Source organism: Macrobrachium rosenbergii, chromosome 56 (genome assembly GCF_040412425.1).
Source record: "Macrobrachium rosenbergii isolate ZJJX-2024 chromosome 56, ASM4041242v1, whole genome shotgun sequence".
Classification (NCBI taxonomy): Eukaryota; Metazoa; Arthropoda; class Malacostraca; order Decapoda; family Palaemonidae; genus Macrobrachium; species Macrobrachium rosenbergii.
In genome coordinates, this window is record NC_089796.1 from 28,126,095 (window position 1) to 28,149,046 (window position 22,952).

The following is a 22,952-nucleotide window of genomic DNA, read 5'->3' on the forward strand; positions in this document are numbered from 1 at the left end:
TCGGACGAAAAAACTAAATTTTTTGAAACGCCAAATTGTTCGTCCGAATTCGTCCGAAGTCGTCCGAAAAGATGCTGCCAGTGTAACCACTTCCTATGTATTCCATTATTTTGATTGTTCGTCCGAATTCGGACGAAAAATTTTTCGTCCGAATTCGGATCCACTGTAACCATAGCCTTAAGCTTCATGCCCAATAGCCTACTCCACTCATAAATACGTGCAAGCCCTGTTCAAGGACTCTGCAAACACAGACCTAAGGCGTGGAGAAGGAACAACAGCTAAAAGAGTAGTATCATTGCCGTATGTAAAGAGTTTGTTCTCCAGACCTCGCCACATGTCACTAGTATTGATAATAAATAGTGAAGTCCAAGAACACTACCTCGAGGAACACCTGAAATGACATTACTAAAGCTACTATACTGGCTATCAACAGGGACCCTATGGGTTCTACCTATTAGAATTTCACCTAAGATAATAATAAAAGATCCTCCAATTCCCATTAGTTTTAGATTGTACATACTGTAGGTTCTTCATGATTCACACAGTCAAAGGCTGAACTAAAATCTAGAAGTACCATACGTGCCTCTGCACTCTTATCAAGAGAACTCTGCAAGATGGTGGATATTGACAAGAGTGCTTCACAAGTATCAAAGCCGTTACAAAATCCAAACTGTAATGCACGTTGGTTATCATCTACAACAAATCTACAAAGAAGCTTAGAGGGTAGCTTCTAAAAAATCTTAGATAAAACAAGGATAACTGAAATCAGCCTATATTCAGAAGGGCATGAGGATGGACTTTAGTCCCTTAGTAATGCTTTCCTTCCTCCAAACAGAAGGAAAACTTGCAGGACCAACTAATCTGAAAATAGTAGTAATCTTAGGAGCAATAAAATCAGCAGTCCTTAAAAAAAAAAAAAGATGGGAAAGATCCTGTTATGGTCTATGCCATCATAACAGTCAAAGCCGAGAAGGAAAAAAGTTTCAAATTCTCTAGACTTGAAGGTCATTGAACACAACATAGGCTCTGGAGAGCATGGCTGAGTTTCATATAACTCCTAGTGGGGAATGTGACCTCTCTTACACGGGAGTAACTGGGAGAAATTTAGATGTGTGTCATAAGCTCCACCATCTCACCACAGTTTGCTCACAAAGGCTTGAGCCAAAAGTTTTGTCTTCTGCTTAGGGCATTATACAACAGTTTTATCAGCTACTACAGTGAGTGATGAATTGAGGGTAGGCCACTACTTGTGGTTGGTTGTCCCCACTGGAGAGCAAGATCTCTCACTGTCATTTCATTAAAAGCTCTTCCAGCTCTCTCATAGGCAACCTGAGCTTGAGTTCTACACACAGATAATCATTCCTATTGTTTTCTGTATCTTTCTGGAGGCTTTGAGAGGGTTGATTCAGATGTTTTTAACTGGGTCAGATATTTTTATCTATAAGTGTAAAACCCCAGTTGTGGAGTAATTTCTTAGAAATATGCTTTAACAATGGAAAATATAGTTTATAGACTGCGGTAAACATAGCAAAGTATAGCAGCTTAGTTGATTACATGGAAAGAGGAAAACATAGGATAGTCTTCACCTCCTTGGGTGAGTCTGAGTTTATGGGACTTAATTTTCAATTCTGGGTTGGTTGTATTTTTGCTACAGTGTCGTCATGACTCACTGTCGTTTGACCAAGCCTGGTGAAGTTTGTTGCTAATTTTAGAAATGTTATCATGAGAAACTCTGCACCTTCATCAAGGCACCCTACAAACAGTAGCTATTGACAAGAGTGTGTCACAAGTACCAAGCCTTTACAAAAGCAAACTAATGCTGGTAGTAGATTATCTTTCATAAACCCACAAAGATGCTTAGAGAGCAGTTTCTCGAAAACCTTAAATAAAACAGGTATAATTTTAACTGGCCTATATTCTGAGGGGCATGAAGGCAGACTTAGTCCCGTAGGCAATGCAGCAATGTTTCCTTTCCTCCAAACAGAGGGGAGACCTTCAAGTCCAACTAATCCTCTGAATAGTGTGGTAATATAAGGAACTCTTAAAAGAGTAGTCTTTTAAAAAAAGATAGGAAAGATCACACAGGGGTCTACGCCACCATAACTGTCAAGTCCCAGAAGCAAAGTTTTGACTTCTCTAGACCTGAAGGCCATAGAATACTAGTAAGGCTCTGGAAGGCTAACTGATGCAACACCAAGAGCTCGCCACTTTGTTCAAAAAGACTTGAGCCAAAAGTTCTGCTTTCGGTTTAGGGCAATATACGGTGTCACGAACTCAGTTGGGTTCGGCAGGTTCTTAAACAAAAAGAACGGGACTGAGAAAATCTGGCAGTAATCAAGGCAGGCATAAAATGTACAATATCCTTTATACATCTTTACAAAAGAGTCAGCAGGTTTCACTATTACTTGCAAAGAATTCATCAATAAACGGAAAAATCTAAGAGGCTTCAGATAAACAAAAATTCAAACTACTCAACACACGAATGACAAGAAAACAGTATTAAAGAGTCAGTACATTAACAATAAAATAAAGATTACTTAGAGACAACAAAACAAGAATTACATAGTCAGTACATAAATGACAATACCCATAAACATATCGCATAAACAGCTCAAGAATTACATTTAACAGAGTCAGTACCTACTTTAAACTATACACGACTTCAATAATTAAATCTGAATTTTCAGATAAAGCAAAAGCAACACGTCCAAAATAATTACTACATGAACAACAGCATTGCTGAGGCAACGTTAAACACCATAAATCAATAACACACCGAACTACTGCGGAATACCAAAACAATAAGTATACATTACACAATTATACTTAGCAGGCAACAAGACACTTTCTAATACTGTGATATTGCGATATTTTTGCCGCAATAAATACGCTACACCCAACAACAAGAAATAAACACAACCATAACAGGGTTAACAACCTCAACCATGACACGAAAAAAAAAAAAAACACCTCAAACCAAACCATGGCAATGACACAAGCAATCTACCAAAACAGACTGTGCTGCTAACAGTGTACACTGTAAAGCCCAGGCAAGCTGCCAAAACAGACGAGGTTGTACACAGACGAGGGTGCACGCACAGACGAGGCTGCACACACAGACGAGGCTGCACGCACAGACACTCACGGATGAAGCTGCAAAATTTGGCGGGATGCCGAAACAGATGAAGCTGCAAATAGTTTCTGCACGCACACACACACACACACATACACCAATGAGGATGTAAAACCAGGCGGGCTGCCGAAACAGACGAAGCTGCAAAACAGTTTCTGCACACACACACATCGATGAGGCTGCAAAATCAGGCGGGCTGCCGAAACAGACGAAGCTGCAAACAGTTGCTGCACACACACACACACACACACACACCGATAAGGCTGCAAAACTACGCGGGCTGCCAAAACAACCGAAGCTGCAAACAGTTGCTGCGCACTCACACGCCAATGAGGCTGCAAAGCCAGGCGAGCTGCCAAAACAGCCGAAGCTGCAAACAGTTGCTGCACACACACCGATGAGGCTGCAAAACTAGGCGGCCTGCTGAAACAGACGAAGCTGCAAACAGTTGCTGCGCACAAAAAGTAAAGTTAGCTTTCGTGCTGGTAGGACGTCTCTGAAATGCTCTGTGAAAAGTGCCTGACTTGCGCGATGTTCAAAGTGGTTACGAAGAAGAGGAAGGAAAAAGAAAATAAATGCTGTAGAAATTAAATCAAGTATAGGAAAGATCAAACTATCATACGAACATTATCTCATAATTATCGAAGCAGCACGTAAAGATGGAACACTAAAGAAAATACTGGAGAAGGATGAGTCAACCCAAATCGAGAGAGAATCAGCAACCTGCGGACATTGCTCTGGGGAAGTTGATGATGAAGGAACTTGCTGTGAAATGTGTGGTGCATGATTCCACTATGAATGTTCTTGTATCGAGGTCAGATACACACCCATACTTCGGAGTGACAACATATTGTACATATGTAATAACCGCAAGAGGCCTGAACAAAGGACGCACAAAAAACTCATTGAAGATGAACTTGAAGAAATAAAAGAAAACACAGATATTAACAAAGTTGATTCAGGATTCGGCTCAGAAAACCAGTGGCGTAATGATCAACATAGATGAAATCCAAAGCAAAACTGACAATGTTGATAAAGATTTAAAGACCATGACAAACATGGACAAAACTTATGCTGAATCACTAAGGACAAAAAAAGTGCTTCTGATCAAATCTACAAACGAAGAGAGCACAGCAGCAAATGAAAAGAGACAAATTATGAGTAAAATAACGGCGCCAGTTGAACAGGTTAAAACAACAAGAGATAAACTGTTATTTGTAAGATTTCCAAACAGGAAAAACTTAGAAAAGGAAAAACTGAAGATTCAGGAAATCAGCAATATATCAGTAAATGAGAAAGGTAAACCTAAGACAAAAATAAAAGTCTACGTCCCGAAAGTTGAAGATGACATTGTCGATAATATTGTAAAGAAAATCCATTGATAGGTAACCACATTTCTGAAAATGACGACCTGAAAATTGTAAAGGAAATGATAGCCAAAGATGACAAATATAAACACTATATCATCAAATGCACACCACAAATACGAAAGGCTATCTATGATATAGGAGACAAATTGTATACACTGTATAGCCGTTGCAAAGTATACGACTTTTACATGCCCTATCAATGCTATAACTGTCAGGAATTTGGTCACAGCGCAACAAATTGTAGAAATGACCAAGCCTCCCCTAGATGTGGTGAAAATCACAAATCAAATGAATGTGCTAGCAGCATCTCCAAGTGTAAAATTGTGTAAAGAAAGGCCATAGTGATACTAAACATAAAACATATGATGGCAATAAGTGCACAATACATAAAGAATATGTGTCAAAGGTGAAAAATAAAACGGATCATGGCCTTGATTAATAATCTTCCATGCAATTCAATAAACATACAATCCGTAGTAAATAAAACTAGCATACAAGAAGAAAGCAAATAAAAAAAAAAGAACTAAAGACTATTCTGCAGGAGCTACGATGCTGACGAGAAAACACTGAAAGACAATTATAAAATATAAGAAGTACCTTAATTTGAAAACGTATAAGGCCCCGCCAGAGAGGGAATTATCCCTGTGGAAGGCTGTACATAAAACTGAACAAAGTGAACAAAGTGAACACACATACTGATGAGGCTACAAAACCAGGCGGGCTGCCGAAACAGAAGAAGCTGCAAACAATTTCTGCACACACCGATGAGGCTTCAAAACCAGTCGGGCTACTGAAACAGACAAAGCTGCAAACAGTTGCTGTAGACACACACACCGATGAGGTTGCAAAATCATGCGGGCTGCCGAAACAGACGAAGCTGCAAACAGTTGCTGCACACAAAGATCAACGAGGCTGCAAAACCAGGCGGGCTGCCGAAACAGACGAAGCTGCAAACAGTTGCTGCACACACACACACACACACACCGATGAGGCCACAAAATCAGGCATGCTGCCAAAATAGACGAGGCTGCGAACAGTTACTACGCACTCACAAATCGATGAGACTGCACACAAGGACGAGGCTGCCCTTCGTATCCTGAAGACGAAGCAGTCAGGTACCCATACTTGATGCTGCTCAGGTATTGACCTGTCAGTACTCCGTCCCGATACTGACTCTCCGCAACTGACTCCCTTTACAGACTTAACGCTGATCCCATATTGACTCTCTGCTACTGACTGAAGCAGCCAGACGCCGTCCGACGGACGTCACCTCACCTACAAACGCCGGAATAGGACAGCCCGCAAAACAACCCTTCCTGGGGAACAATCGGAAGACGATTGTCTCAGCCAAACAACCACCAGAACCTGACAACATCAATTCCACCAGCTCCTTCAAAGGGATGCATACTAGAATCGCCTCCAAAGGGTGATGACTAGAGTGCAGACCAACACTTATGGTTATTACCACTGGAGAGCAAGATCTCTTTCACACCCTTACTATAAGCTCTCTCAGCTCTCATAGACAACCTGAGCTTGATTTCCACACAGAGGGAACCAGTCCTTCCAGTCTTTTCTGTAACTTTCTGTGGACTTTTACAGAGATGATTCAAATGTTTTAACAGGATCAGTGATGTTTATCTGTAAGTGTAACCTCAAGTTGTGGAATAATATCAAAGTAATATCTTTTAACAAACAGCGGAAAATAGTTATAGACTACGGTAAAAATGGCATAGCATTGCAGCTTAGATGCTTATTTGGAAAAAGGAAAGCAGTATAGCCTCCATACCCTCGGCTGAATCAGAGTTTATGGGACATATTATCCAGTTCTGTAGTGGTCCTATTTTAGCCAAAACTTAATCCTGACTCAATATCGCTTGACACTGCTAAAGTTTGTTGCAAGTTTTAGAAACGTTTTTATTGTTCAAGGCAGGGCGTTAAACCTACGCTTACCCATCCACACTTATCCGAGCCTGGGGCCTTTTATGTGAGTAAACTCAGTTATTAGCAAGAAATATCTCTTTACGAGATGTGAACTACAGGATTAGACAGATATGCTATCTTTTAAAAAAGATCTTATGCAGCTTATGGATGATGAGTTTTCCTTGTACTTTTCCAGAAGAATTTACCTATCTTGCTCAGCGTCTGAAAAAAAATAAAAAATTATAATTGAGTTCTGAGATAAACATCTTAAGTTATTATAGAACTGTGAGAAAAACAAAATTCCCGGGACGAGATCATGTAACTCGATCTAGTTAGTAAAACTGGTTACGGATAAGAGAGAGAGAGAGAGAGAGAGAGAGAGAGAGAGAGAGAGAGAGAGAGAGAGAGAGAGAGAGAATGAAGGAAAAATATTTTTGTTTATTGCTATTAATTTTCCTTTGATTAAAACCTAACTTGTAGGTTATATGAAATTTAACTCAAAAGACTGATTTTTATTCTGCTTTAATAGCTTCTTGTTTAAAGTGGTATATTTCATTCACTGTAGAAAAGCCTCCTTTATGTGAGTTTATATCGTGTTGTCAATCGAATTCCTTGATAAAATAAAAGATTGAACGTTCTTAATTTTTTTATACCAAAGGTTGCTGACACATGTAACAGTTGGCAGCAATCTAATAAATTCATCAATATTCTGATTAATAATTATTTCAGAAAGAATGTCTAAATATTGTCAGGTCAAATATATAAATATTACTTTGTACTGATACTAAAGTCCTTAACCTAAAGAATGACGTAAATATATGAGCAGGCCGAAACGCCAATTCCCGACACTTGGGACCTGACGTAGTTATTATGCCGAAGCTCTGACCCAGGACCAACTCAGAGTGGGTCCTGCTCGGACCCAGGTACCTTCATTTTACGCACTTATATAAGAGCCTGTAGTGAGAGACACTGCCCTTGGGCCGGTCCAAAGGCGGAGTTTTGCACCCATTTAATTTACAGTGAAAAATAATTATGTTGGCACATATTACGTTTTATTATATAGAAATGAATAAGAGTCAGTAAAGCCATGGAGCAACTAACGTGATTCTCCTTGAGTGATTAAGCTAAGGATTTGGAGAGAGAGAGAGAGAGAGAGAGAGAGAGAGAGAGAGAGAGAGAGAGAGAGAGAGAGTAATAAGCTAGATTTTGCGAAAATTGAAAAATTTTAGAAAGAGAGAGTGAGAGATAAGTTACTGAAATGGTTTTAAATGATATGAGATATTGCAAAGGATGCAGGATTTGTGGAGGGAGAAAGAGTGACCGTTCATTAATATAATCTGGAACAGTCTCGTTGACTCGCTCCCCGACTCTTACATTCTTCCGTTTTTTTTTTTTTATATTCCCCTCCTGACATAATAGTGCATTATCTCAAGATCTCGCCCTGGACTTAGATATCATCTCCCGATAACATCATTTATTTTTGCTTATGTATATATATATATATATATATATATATATATATATATATATATATATATATATATATATATATATATATATATATATATATATATATATAAATATATATATATATATATATATATATATATATATATATATATATATATATATATATATATATATATATATATATATATATATGTATGTATATATATATATATATATATATATATATATATATATATATATATATATATATATATATATATATATATATATATATATATATATATATATATATATATATATATATATATATATATATATATATATATATATATATATATATATATATATATATATTGCAGGAATGGAACTCCTTCCTAAGCAACCTTACCTGTTTTACATCCACAATGTAACAGAGAAAGGAAAGATATGAAATTAATTTCAATTATTTTAATTACTAGAACTGTGGGTTCATTCGCTCCTTCATAAAATCTCTCCCTCATTCCAAAAATCATTAAGCCTTTAACCCTGCTCTCTGTTCAAATGACTGCCTAAGGACTTGTTTCTAGGTGACCTTCGAATATGCCTTCTTGACAGCGTATGACAATGGGCAAGGGAGGAGCCAAAAAGAGAAAGTTGGCGGCGCCCGCCATGGTAAACCCTCCATGAGGTCTGACTAGATGCCATGTGCTCGATATAGAAAACGTGACAAAGACTGACTTTTGTGCCATCTATCTGGATGCCTAGGAGTAATCCCCAAGGTTATCAACAGACGATGCAATTGGTAGTCGTGAGAGAGAAGCTCTCAGAACTCCACTGAGGACAGATGTCTTTTACCTGTCTCTTGTACCCTCCATGTGTTCGCCCCCAGGTTCAAACCAGTATTGAATGAGGACATTGTCATCTTGACGAAGATAGGCCTCAGCTGTGGGACCACTCGGCTCTATCCCATGTGTAGCGGCTGTGTGCCACCCCTTCTACCCCTTCTGCAGTACTTCCTGTTATGAAGACATCATCGACATAGAATATTTATCCTGTGTAGGATTCATTCATTTAGCAGGCCCTTATTATTACCTGCCAGTAATTCATTATTCTTCTGATCTGTGTTTGTTATGTAAATATAATTAGTTAAGAGAATCCCTTGAGTTTACTTAATCTTCCCTCACATGAAGAAGGCCTTAACCCACAGTATTTCCCTTGCTTTGTTTATCTGCAAAGTTGCCATAATATTGAGTCAGATGTGTAATAAATACAGCAAATTTCTTGATAACGTAAAGAACACATTGCGTTCATCCATTGCCACCCAGAATCAATTAAGTATCCTAGGGACATTCATAGCAACTGGCATACCTTGCCAAGTATGCAATTACTTTGCAATTATCAGCAGAATAGCAACTGCTAGCTGGTCTGCTTAATTAGAGATGACTCTGGTATCATACCCCCTCCATTTTAAGCACATGAGAAGAGCCAGTTCCATAGCGTAAGTACTTGTCAAAATATTTTGTTTAGGTTTATGCTAGGTGTGAAAAGTGACTGCAATCAGTGTTAGGTAATTGATAGACCATGTGCAAGCCAAATTAGTTCATGAGAAGAGAGTGTGCATTAACCATTTCACGAGATTTTTGTGCTGTGACATGTTAGCTGCATGTTCTAAGAATAGGAAGCTAGGGAGCAATTCAGTCGAAGAGTTAATAAAAAGGAATAGAGCCCCTACTCCTTCACCCACGTGATAAGGACAATTTCAAAGTCCCGAATTCCCAGATAGGCACACTGTAGGCGACCACCAAGGCTTTGACTCCAGCTATTTTTGCATTGCTGGATTTATCCTCTCTCTCTCTTTCACTTGATCAAAGGAAAAGAAGGAAGTATTTAGGAATCTAAATTTCCGCTCTCAGGATGACAGAATAGTAATTCTGACACGGAATCTTCAATTCCAGACCCTGTGGCCCCATCCCTAACCATCTGCCACCTTTAATTTTGAGTTCCACTGGGAATTCCATTGTCATAAACAATGCACAGCATTCATATATAAATCCCTTTCTTTCACTCGCTAATTTTTACCTATACGTCTGTGCACCTCACTGCAGTTTTGAGAGTAATAAATTTTTAATTCTTTAACTGAGTAGGATGTTCCTCAGCGAGCCTGTAGTATTCCTGTAAATTTATTTATTGGTGAATATGTCATTGAGAGTTTCCATTCTCATTCATTACTGGGGGGAAGCCTCCGAGCATGGGAAAAAGGGTTGCCCAGGCAAATGCCAGACTCATTCATTGACGGCAGAGGTCACGAGACCAGAACTAAACATTAGAGTACTATTATCAGTCACGTGCGAGCTCAAGTTTGTTTTGATGATGGAGAATAACAATTTCTTCCTTCCCCAGCATAACATCTCAGCAGTCTGGACTGCCCCATGCATGTTATAAGAGTAAGCATTTTTGTCTTACCGTCGTGAGTTGGAGATTTTAATATTCGATAGGATCAATGTGCTGTTCTCATAACGCCACATTTAAATTACTTGACAACGCAAGAAAAATTTCCTTCGCACACCATAAGTGTATAACCCCATAAGCCTTTTTATTAGTTCTGCAGCGTCTCTCCGCAAAATAAAATATACATAAAGGCTTACATTAACTTGGGCTAAATTTTCATTCATTAAGAACCCTTGAGTCTTTCAGACACCCTGAAATTGAATCTTATTTAGACATACTATTTTCGTTCATTACGAACCATTGAATCTTTCAGACACCTGAAGTTGAGTCTTACTCAGACACATTAACTCTCATTCATTACGAACAATTGAGTCCTCCAGACACCCTGAAATCTGAGTCTCATTCACACATACTGATTTACATTCATTATGAACAACAGTTGTTTCAGACACCCTGAAATTTGATCATTCAGACATTAATTTTCGTTCACTTCGAACAATTGAGTCTTATTTAGACATTAATTTTCATTCATTCCAAACAACTAAGTCTTTTCAGACCCCCTGAAGAGTATCTTATTCAGACATACTAATTTTTGTTCATTTTGAACATTTGAGTCTTTTCAGACACCCTGAAATTTGTCTTATTCAGACATACTAATTTTCATTCATTTCGAACAATTGAGTCTTTTCAGACACCTTGAAATTTTAGTCTTATTCAGACTCTTTTCAGATACCCTGAAGTTTGTCTTTTCAGACAACTGAGTCTTTTCAACAACTTGAGTCTATTCAGACACCCTGAATCTGTTCATTTTGAACAATATTGAGTCTCTTCAGACTTATTGAACCTGTTCACTCAAACAGCCCTGAGTCTTTTCAGACATATTGATTTTCTAATGGGTCACGCCCATATAAGGGTTATCTCAAGATGTCTACGACATCCAGAGCCCAGCAAAATGAAGACTTCAAGTTCTACATGTCCACTGACTAGGACATGGGACTGTTAGGACAAGCCCTGATGGATTGTGTCCAAGGGTGAGTAGACAATGCCAAGGCAGAAAGAGCGGCAGAAAGGCAGGGGAAGGAGAAAGAAAGAATAGCCCAGGAGAAACGAGAAGAGGCAGAAAGACAGGAAAGAGAGAAAGAAAGGCAGGAGAGGGAGAATGAAAGAGCTCATCAGCTTGCAATGGCACCCCTCATAAGAAAATGGGACGAAGCCGAGCCTGAAGCCGGGCTTGACCATATTGAAAAGGTCCTGACGACCTATCAACCCGTTACTGAAGAAGTGTCTCTGATCCTGGGAAGCACCTTGAAAAGAAGGGTGCTATTGCATTTAATGCTCTCCCCCCTGAGGATCAAGGAAATCTTACCCTTGTCCTCCAAGCTATTATAAAAGCTTTTGAAATAACTCCCAACCATTGGAGGAAAAGGTGGAGACATATGCCCAAAGAGTCAGGCCAAACCTGGTCTGAGTGGATCTTCAAAAAGACCCAGGTCCTAAAACAATGGCTAGAATCTCTCAAAGCCACTAGTGTGGAGGATGTCCTCGAACTCTTCCAGTTCGAGGACTTCTTATTTTATGCCCTGCCAGCTCTAACCACTCATCTATGCGATAAGGCACCTAAGACAGTGGTTAAGTGCTGCCGTTGGGCTGACATATGGGATATGCATCATCCCCATCTTAGTTCTCAGGGACAAAAATCGTATCCCTCCTTGCCTACCTCAACCAACTCCCAGCAACCTCACAAGAATGGGCACCACCATAAGAAACCCGTGTGTGGGTATTGTAAGAGAACAGGGCACCCCACTGAACAGTGCCACTTGAAGGCTGAGAACCAGCCAGAAGACCCCTCTACGCCCTCAAATGGGACAACACCCCAACAAGCATTTGATGACTCTGGTACATAAATGTCCCTCAAAAGGGAAGACAAAGTTCCACGAGGAGCTACCATTAACTGACATAAACTCGTCACAATTGAAGGTATCAGTCACTTCAAGATGATACTTCATACTGTCAAGTTGAGGATCATGAGACCTCATAGATCTGAAATCTGCTACCTTGCAGTCGCCAGGTACAGACCTGGAGGTTATGTCCTCCTCCTGGGACAGGACTTTCAGTCCCCATCTAAGTTCCAAATCCCCCAAATCATTCATTAGGCATGAGTAAGCCTCAAACTCCTGCATTCATTCCACTGCCATTGCCACCTGAGTACGATGTGCAGTGGCCCCTTCCATCAAGATCGATCCTAGATCCCATTCCGGTGCCCAGCCCTGCCCCATTGCCAGTGTCAGGGCACCAAATAGATCCCCCTGCAGGAGATCCCACACTTGATTCACAATCTCTGCCAGTGTCACTTGGGTGCACTGAGCAGTGCCAAGCTCCGTCCGTCCCAAACGATGAGTAAATTCCAAATCAAATATTTGTGCCTGACCCTGCCTTAGTGCCAGCACCAGAGCATGCCCCAATCTCCATTGCAGAGATCCCAGTCCAGGTCCTTTCTCTTCTCCTGGCTTGGCTCTGCTACCAATGCTGGTAAGAGAGATGGATTCTACTGACCACAGTGGAAGCTCACCCAACTGTGCGGCCTTGCAACCCGTGCCTGAGCTGGTCACTCTTACCTACGAGCCTCTCACGTCCCCCACGACCGTTTCCTCTTTGTCTCAGTTCACCGCAGGCACAACAGTGGGTGAGGATTCTGCCATGTCTCAAATGGCTGATGAACTCAAGGAACTGCGACGGATCATGGTAGAGCTAGCAAAGAAGGCCCCTGTGTCAACCATCAAAGAAGCTGACACATGTGGCACTCAAATACCCTCTTCAGGCTCGGTTTCCGCCGGTTCCCCCGCCAAGACACACTGTTCCCCTAAGGGAGGTCCACAGAGGAAATACCACGGGCATGTATAATTCCAGGTAGCTTAAAGAGAGCCCCAGAGCTCTCCTGGCGCCCATGCCAAACTGGCACAGTGCCATCCCTTTATCCTACGAAACTTTGGCACCTCTATCCAGAAGAGGATGTCAAGGTCCTTCACCTATTTATTTTCCTTATGACTCTATCCTTTATTCTTTTCCTTTAACATTTCCCTTCTTTACTTTTGATTATTACTCACATTTATTTTATTACGTACCAAGGCCCCATTTTACTTTAATTCCCTCTGCCAATGCAGGGTGCCATTGACAGACATTCCAATTGTATAAGTCCTATGACTTCCCCTTTATGCTTACCACAGCAAGATACATTTAAAATGCGATATGCCATCGCCATTAGTTATTATTATATGAGTGCCAACTTGGTACAGTGCCATTATCGTAGATGTTGGCAAGTGATCCCGTTGGAGGAGTCGCTCCCTCTGGCTGACTTTGTGGCCTTCTTGGGCTAAAGAACAAACCTAGCCATTTTCCATTGGCTAAGGAATGTAATTTCGGAATATTTAATCATCATCTTTTATTAACAGTCATTGATTACTCTGAATCTATCATCTTCTCTCTTTGGGAATCTCTGTAATACAGCTCGAGTCTAAGATGTGCGACCTTGTGTTTATAGTGCTCGAATGGCACTGAGACCTTGCTCAAGCATCGTGGAACCACCTAACTAAGCCCACGTTTACCTTATTGCAATGCCTCTTCAAGGCAGAGTAACTGCATGTATGCAAAATTCGTAATTGATTATTATTAAGAGTTCATGAAGTATCTCTAGAATTAACTTAGTGTTTATTCATTGTTTTAACTATATCATTACACTGTGAAAATATTCTAATTATCGCTGCCTTAACGTAATAGGAATTTAATGATAAGAATATGTCATTCCTAGCAGCAAGTATTTATTCTGCGTTAATGTAAATGTCACAGTGTTGTTTTGCCTCTTGAAATTAATTGCTTTGCAGAAGTTTAAGTTAAATTATAAGACACCAAAGGGAAGTGAGAGAGAAGAAAAGTAAAGTCTTTAAGTGAGTTTGCTTGCTGGTAATCATTCTCATCCGATCTAGGGTGTGAATGCTAACTTGGTTGGGGAGGTGCAATGAATGGAACTCCTTTCCAAGCAACCTCACTTGTTTTACATCCACAATGTAACAGAGAAAGAAATAAAATTAATCTCAATTGTTTTAATTACTGGAACTGTGGGTTCATTTGCCCCTTCATAAACTCTCTCCCTCTTTCCCAAAATGGTTAAGCCTTTAACCCTTCTCTCTGTTCAGATGACTGCCTAAGGCCTTGTTTCCAGGTGACCTTTGAAGATGCCTTCTTGACGGCAAATGACAATGTGCAAAGGAGGAGCCAAAAAGAGAAGGTTGGTGCCGCCCGCCATAGTAAACCCTCCATCAGGTCTGACTGGATACCATGTGCTTGATATAGAAAAGTGATGAAAATTGACCTTTTGTGCCATCAATCTGGGTGCCAAGGCGTAATCCCTGAGGTTATTAATAGACGCTGCAATGGCAGTCACGAGAGAGACACTCTTAGAGCTCCACCGAGGACATTTGTCCTTTGCCTGTCCCTTGTACCCTCCACGTGCTCGACCCTGAGGTTCGAACCAGTATACTTTTGTAGTGGCATCCCCTTAATTCCCTCCTCCAGCGTCGGCACCCTATTGAACGAGGACATTGTCATCTTGATGAAGATAGGCCTCGGCTGAGGAACCACTTGGCTCTCTCCCATGTGCTGTGGCCACATGCCACCCCTTCTACCCCCTCTGCAATGTTTTCTGTTATGAAGACATCATCAGCGTAGAATATTTATTCTGTGTAGGATTCATTCATTTAGCAGGCCCAGTAATTTGTCATTCTTCTGATCTGTATTTGTTATGTAAATATATTTAATAAAGAGAACCCTTGAGTTTACGTAATCTTCCCTCCCATGAAGAAGGCCTTAAGCCACAATATTTCCCTTGCTTTGTTTGTATACGAAATTGTCCTAATATTGAGTCAGATGTCTAATAAATACAGTAGATTTCTTGATCATCCGTTGCCGCCCAGAATCAAGTAAGTATCCTAGGGACATTCGTAGCAATATCCAAAATACAACTTGTGAAGGACGAAGCAAAACCAGGGGGATAGTTCTATAGATGGGGAAAATATTTATTTATTAATCATAATATGTGTGGTTCGATTTCAGAATAACTAATATATTTTATCGAAATGGGAATGATTCTGATTAGAACTCATGAGTGGTAAAGCAGAAACAGATATTAATTAATGGACTGGAACTAATGTTGATTATGTCACGTGCCTGAAAGCAATTTATTAATTAATAAGAGAGTCATTATGTTCGCCTGACTAGATGGTAAGTATGCACAGTAATGAGCAGCTCATTAGAACAGCAAATGCAGCCTGCACTGGTCGTAAATTAGTTTGAGAAATCATCTTATGGCACTTAAAAATGACCGTTTATGACGTGATGTAGGAGAATGTGGGTCCTTCTGAGTTGGTGTAATGGGAAAATTCAGGTCACAGAAATTCTCGGTTCCGAGAAGGATACCTATTTTCCAAAAATAAAGTAACTATAACTTTCACTGGGACTTGTCCTTCCTTAGTGTATGACTTAAACTTTACTCAAGTACAACTTACACTTTAGGTTGTCATTGATATCGTGTGAGGTGTAATTGACCTTTCTTCGATCTTAACTTCTTCATTTGCCTTCTTCATAATAAAACTTAGCTTAATTAAAAACGACCCTGGGCCTTTTTCTCGGACCAGGCATATTGACTTTCTTTATTTGGAAGAACTGGGCTCTTTAGAACCTAAAACATTTTCATTCGCAGAAAAGTTTTTTTTTTTTTTTTTTTTAGAATACGAAACCAGATCAATTGATTGATAAGATATCCAGCTAAAATATGTTTTGAGCGACTGTATATTGTTTTATTGAGCGTTAATGGTTTCACAATTTTTGTAAGTCACCAGTATTGAACCGTTTATTGGCTAATGATTAAGTTCTAGCCTGCTCTTAACCTCGCACCAAATTCCTTACCATCATTTCGTTAGTCGCGGGATTTCCAGGGTAGTTTTTATTTGGCCTTTAGCCACATTGACCAATGTTTCTCTCTCTCTCTCTCAGTGAAGCTGTGAACACACTTTGTACTTTATAATCAAACTTAGTCTTTGTTTGTTTTGCACTTTATATGCTCTCTCTCTCTCTCTCTCTCTCTCTCTCTCTCTCTCTCTCTCTCTCTCTCTCTCTCTCTCTATTAGTTCACTTCAGATTCTCTGAGGAAGAAAAAATATGTAGGCTGGAGACTTAAAATTCTGGAAGAAGAGATGAAGTTTTCTGATGAAATTCCTAACCATTTTATTGAAGAACGACTGAAACATCTCTTCCTTCACTTAATGAGAGATAATGACATGGCTTTGGGCAATGGCGGAGAAGTTCCAATACTTCAAAGGCCCTTTTTATACTTTAGGAGACAGATACCTGCTTCCCTGCTCCTTTATAGAGAAAACTGTTTTCCTTAGCGTTCACGTATACAGGATCAATAAAGGAGAGAGAGAGAGAGAGAGAGAGAGAGAGAGAGAGAGAGAGAGAGAGAGAGAGAGAGAGAGAGAGAGAGAGAATTGACGGTATATTCATGCTCTAATATACCGAAGTTCGCTTGTAACTTCATCCCATTTTTAGTTTTTTGTAAAAGAAAACTATTGTGCCGACTTTGTCTGCCCGTCTGCACTTTATTCTGTCCGTGTTTTTTCTGTCCGCCCTCAGATCTTAAAAACTAATTAGGCTAGAGGGCTGCAACTTGTTATGTTGATAATCCACCAATCAGTCATCAAACATACCAAATTGCAGCCCTATGGTCTCAGTAGTTTTTATTTTATTTAAGGTTAAAGTTAGCCATAATCGCGCATCTGGTAACGATATAGACAGGCCACCACCGGCCCGTGGTTAAAGTCTCATGGGCTGCGGTTAATACAGAAAACTATTGCGCCGAAGTGCACGTTTTACGTTGAGTATACCACTCAACCAACACTTTACGGTACGGTAATCAAGTTTTCCCCTTCTTAATTGCTCTTTGTCTGAAAGCTCCGAGGAAAATGCTTGTTGTTATTTGACTTGAATTGCGCCGTGTGAGTTTATATGCTAATGGTCAACAGAAGTAAGCAACAGACCCTACCAGTCAAAAACAAGCAGTCATGAGTCATGCCTGGTCTCAAGAAAGAGTGCCTGATGTGCTTAGACGTGTTACAAAAGAAAATAAGATCTAAGTCAATGAAGTAATGGGATAATTAGGGTCATTTGACCTTTGACCCAGATGATTAATTGCCTTAAACCTTTAATATGAAATTTATATCTTTACAGAGCTGGTAAGAGAGAGAGAGAGAGAGAGAGAGAGAGAGAGGAGAGAGAGAGAGAGAGAGAGAGAGAGAGAGAGGTTCCACTTCTTTTTTGGGGAGAGATTATATTTTCATGGTAAAAATTTTGAACAGAGAGCATTCACATCGTTTTTCTCCTTTTTTTTCCTAAATTATCTCAACCATAGCTGTACTCATAACGTTTGATTAATAACTAGGTACGTAATTCACTGCTTACTTAACAGGGGACGAGCTTATATACATATATATATATATATATATATATATATATATATATATATATATATATATATATATATATATATATATATATATATATATATATATATATATATATATATATATATATATATATATATATATATATATATATATATATATATATATATATATAGAGAGAGAGAGAGAGAGAGAGAGAGAGAGAGAGAGAGAGAGAGAGAGAGAGATTAAGATGATTTTATTAACAAGAGGGAAAATGTTCAGAAAGAAGCGTTCAGTAATCAGGAGACAGAGAGGTATTCCATGCCTAATAGATACGTTATGGAAATCGCATGAAAAACAAAAATATTTTACTCTAAGGAAATTGTGGTTTCTTCGAGAGGACGAGAATACCCTTCACCAACTCCCATTCATGAACAATAGGAAAATCTCCAGTTTCAATTTTGAGCTCGAAATTAGGACAAATCCTCCTAACAGCCCACTTTGGATGCAAATTTGATTTATTCACTTCCTCCTTTTTAGAATTCGATTCATTCTGAGCGCTCTTTTCGGGCAAACGACAGAGTGGAGTGACGTTCTTCTCGATATGTGGGGCAATATTGGATTATTGAGAATTACCCTTTTTGATGAAGTGAAATGCTTTACAAGATTGAAACGGTCTACAAAAGTGATTCAGTGTTCCTAAAAATCTGATAAAATTCGAAGAAGACTGAATAAGACCTTTAAAATTTTATTGAATTCTCCCATTCAGACTAGAGTAAAAGTAATTCTAAAATACATGAAAACTTGAAAGAAGTAGTATATTATAGATCTTGAAAAAAATTATGAATTTCTTGAATATTGAAAAGGTCGGGAGATAAAAACCTTGTTTTTAAAGAAGGAAGAATGTTAAAATAATATAAAGTGGTTGCAAAAACCATAAGACTCTTGGCTCAAAGGTAGAGTCATTTAGAGATCTTGAAATCATTGTACAGGTAGAAAGAAAGGTTCATCTGCAACTGAAATGAAGTTTGGAAAACTGAAATATGGAGTTCAATGCACTGTGGAATTGTCAAAAGTGTTACGAAAAGAGGGGAGGGCGGTCTCCTAAGGAAGGAAAAAAGCTCACAAATTCAGTGGATGAGTGCAATAACAGAAACTGGAAATAAATGAGATACAAGTTCCCGAAGAAATGAAGCGTTTCTGTGGACAAGTGTTCATCAGCAGGAATGAAGTTTAGGAATAGACTAATCTCGTATTTCTTACCTGTCATCTCGCGAAGGGGCTTAGGAGGAAAAAAAAAATCGATTCCTTTTCCGTTTACTACGCAAAATCTCCCATAGTCTCAGAAACGAAGTTGAATAATATCTTTTTTTAGAATTGTAAAAAAAATGCGATAAAGAGCTCAAATTTATAACATAAATGATGACACGTTTTACTCTACTTATCTGGTACTTATTACCATTAGATTCTTCATGACCATATATGAACTATAAACCTTATGTTCAGAACATTTTTTAGTTTTTATAGAATTTGCGCGTACAAGAAACCTTATTTCGACTAATTTTCTGATCACAGCACTTGAGAGAGCATTGCTTTAATGGAGTTTAGCATTATTTCGCGTTCATATAGTTCAAGTTGGTTTTGAGTTGTTGTGATCTGCGCATAATGCAAAAACGAATAAGAAGCTGTCATGTCGCTGCGTTCGACAACGTCAAGAAAAAGTAGAGTTAAGAACGGCCAGCATATGAAAAATTTGATTCGACAAAACAGTAATATTAATCTCACTTTTCACCCAGAAGGCCTTGTAGGAACAAGCGTTCATTTTCCCCGTCTTTGTTCGATGAGTTAAGTTGCTTTAGGCTCCAAAACGCTCGAAGACACGTTCTGTCTCACGTAATGAATTTTCATAAGTGCGTCGGCTAATTCTTTTTCGTAGAAGTGCCTTGAGAAACTATAATGAAATATCAACAGAAAAAGTACTACCCCCGAGGCTCCGTGAACGATAAATGTCGTTAGTTTTGACATACTTTTGTTCGTTCGCTTATCTCTTCGCTCGACTTTTGAGGGTTTTTCGCTTCGGAAAATATTGGTTTTGGGTTGCTACTACACCTGTGGGTGTGTGTACCCTTCCTATACTCAGCGGCGTATTCTTACACCTTCTTATTCAGATCTATTTTCTGTTTTACTGTCTGTTTGGTGCAAATGTACTCAACGTCGTTAACTCACTACAAATTTATCTTGTTTAATACCTAATTTTTCTCAGTTTTTTTTTTTTTTTTTGAGAGCTTCCTTAGATAATTTTATTGTCTGTTACCATATGTAACATGATAATTCAGTTTTTGTCAGATTCTCAGCTTTAATTATAATCTTCGTTATAGATTTTTATATCTTCAAATCATTTGAATTAAATCAGGGAAATAGACAAATATAATTCAGAACAATATTTTTTCCTTTAAATGAAAAGCGAGGGAAAAAATGGTAAACAGTACAATAGTAGTGGTGAGTATGTTTTCGAGATTAGGACTGGTTGTTTTACGTAATAATTAGATTTTTTGTACAAAAAAGTGGGCAAAGTTGCTGAGATTTCATTCTCAAAGAGAAAGAGAAAGAAGAGAGAGAGAGAGAGAGAGAGAGAGAGAGAGAGAGAGAGATAACATCAACTGTCACAGAAAGAATACTGCATAATTTTTATCAACTATCAAATATAAGTATGAGAATAAAGGAATGACAACTCATAATTGTCAGCATGCGACCAAATAACGACATCTAAGCGAGGGAAGAATAACCCATCCCACACATCCCAATCGACGACGACACGATTAAATCAGCAGAGAAATCAAATAAAAATGCTCCGAAGTTTCTTGGGCGCAATCGAGTTTTCAGTACAGCATATAAAGCTGTATGAAACTCTCGATGTGCTGCAATAAGAAACTCTCAGCTAAGATCAGGAAGAGCTCAGTTGCTCCCCAGATGCAGTAAAGTGAAGATGCGTCGGGACGCCTCCGGAATTGGACTCGGCGGTGCCAGACGCACGATCCATGGCTAATCTTAACCTTAAATAAAATAAAAACTACTGAGGTTAGAGGGCTGCAATTTGGTATGCTTAATGATCGGAGGATGGATGATCAAATTACCAATTTGCAGCCCTCTAACCTCAGTAGTTTTTAAGATCTGAGGAAGGGCAGAAAAAGGGCGGACGGACAGACAAAGCCATCTCAGTATTTTCTTTTACAGAAAACTGAAAACGATTAACTAGTGTTGTTAGGGTGATACCGTATGTAATATTCTAGGAGCGATATCTAACTTTAATGGATTCATTGTAAAGCAATAGCTGTGAATTCTAGCATATTAAAAGGCTCTAGCATGAAGCCTGCAGTCTTTTGTGTCATAAAGCTGGCAGTTTTCTCAAAACTGTAGCATTCTAACAGATTGACTGTGTGTATGGAAAAACGGCGCTCTGTATATTCCTTGGTACACACAAATTTTGATGCTCTCTGAAATACAATCAAGTTTGTGTTCGGTATCAAATGATTTGGCCCGTATAGCATCGTGAGAATTGTGGTGCCCACTTTGGTTATATGGCATCACAATGCATAAGAAATCGCCCGGTTACGGCTAATCTATTAAGTCTTTTATCATCATAAGGTAATTTATGAACAAATGTCGTTGTTTCCATGTAGGAATTTTGAAGCCCCGGAGACGTAATGAAAAATATAATTCACTTATAAAAATATTAATGATTGTCGAGGGAGAAATAATTAATTATAGCAACAGAACAAAAGATCAAATGATTTCATGTTCATCACAATATAGTTTGCGTTTCGTTATGAACTTATGAATAATACTAATTAAGTATTTCATCTTAATTAAACTTTCATATTCGTAATCACCGTGATTTCCCTGAGGAAAATTCGGAATAATATAAGTCTAATTAAAGTACATAATTCACATTAAGAATATTAATGATTTTTTCTTTCTTCTTATGGAAGAACGGTAGTGACAGTTCACTGATGAATGATTATGGGCTTTTGCAGAGCCTCTTTTCCCGTTGTGATCCACTACAGCTGCACCATTTCGCGTCGGTGTGTTTGTGAGTTTCAGAAACGTTTGTTTTTACAAGAGGTCGTCAACGATACGGTCATTCCTTCTCTTTTACCCGTATCTCTTGACAGGCGTATTTGTATTGCCTTTGCTGGAGGTGTCAATCTGATATATAAAATTCATGAGGATACGGAATATGACTATACTAAAGTCAACTGAACTCCATGTTTATCACTTATTCTGTACTAGACCAAATGTAGGATATTTTCTGCAGTCGAGTTGAAATAAATTATGGGCAAGGTACCATTTGGCTTTATGTATTTTTTATATTTTCCAGCAGTCTGCATTCAGGTTGAGATTCCTGACGAAATTACAGTTACCTATTCAAATCGTCAAAGATCTCATTTCATGAGATAAATGAAAGTATCTTTATGGACATTTATATTTATTTTACTATATTCATTACTAACCCCTGTCCTCTCGACCCCCGACCCATCTCTCTCTCTCTCTCTCTCTCTCTCTCTCTCTCTCTCTCTCTCTCTCTCTCTCAGTGCTTATTATATCTCATTGAAAATGAAGTGGTTACTGGTTTCTTTGAAAGAATCACGACTTCGTCTGGTGTAACATGAAATTTTTCGCAGTTTAAAAAAAAGAAAAAAGAATAATGAAAGCTTTGTGTTTACGTAAAGTGTCAGGAAAACAAATAATAAGACAGGAGAAATATGGTATCTGAAAGATTAAGAGCTGTTCCTGCGAGGAAATGCCCTTAATTTTGCGTCTTGTAACAATGAGACTCTTCTTTTAATTTTTAATATTTTTGACCGGACAAAAATGACTTCAAAATAATAATAATAATAATAATAATAATAATAATAATAATAATAATAATAATAATAATAATTGTTATTAATTATTATTATTATTATTATTATTATTATTATTATTATTATTATTATTATTATTATTATTATTATTATTATTATTATTATTATTGGGGATTTAAGAAACAAACACGGACAGTCTAATGTATCAAACCAGGAAAGCATGTTGGATGAATTTACAACAAGGAAGTTTGGTAAGGAATTGTAAAGGAATACT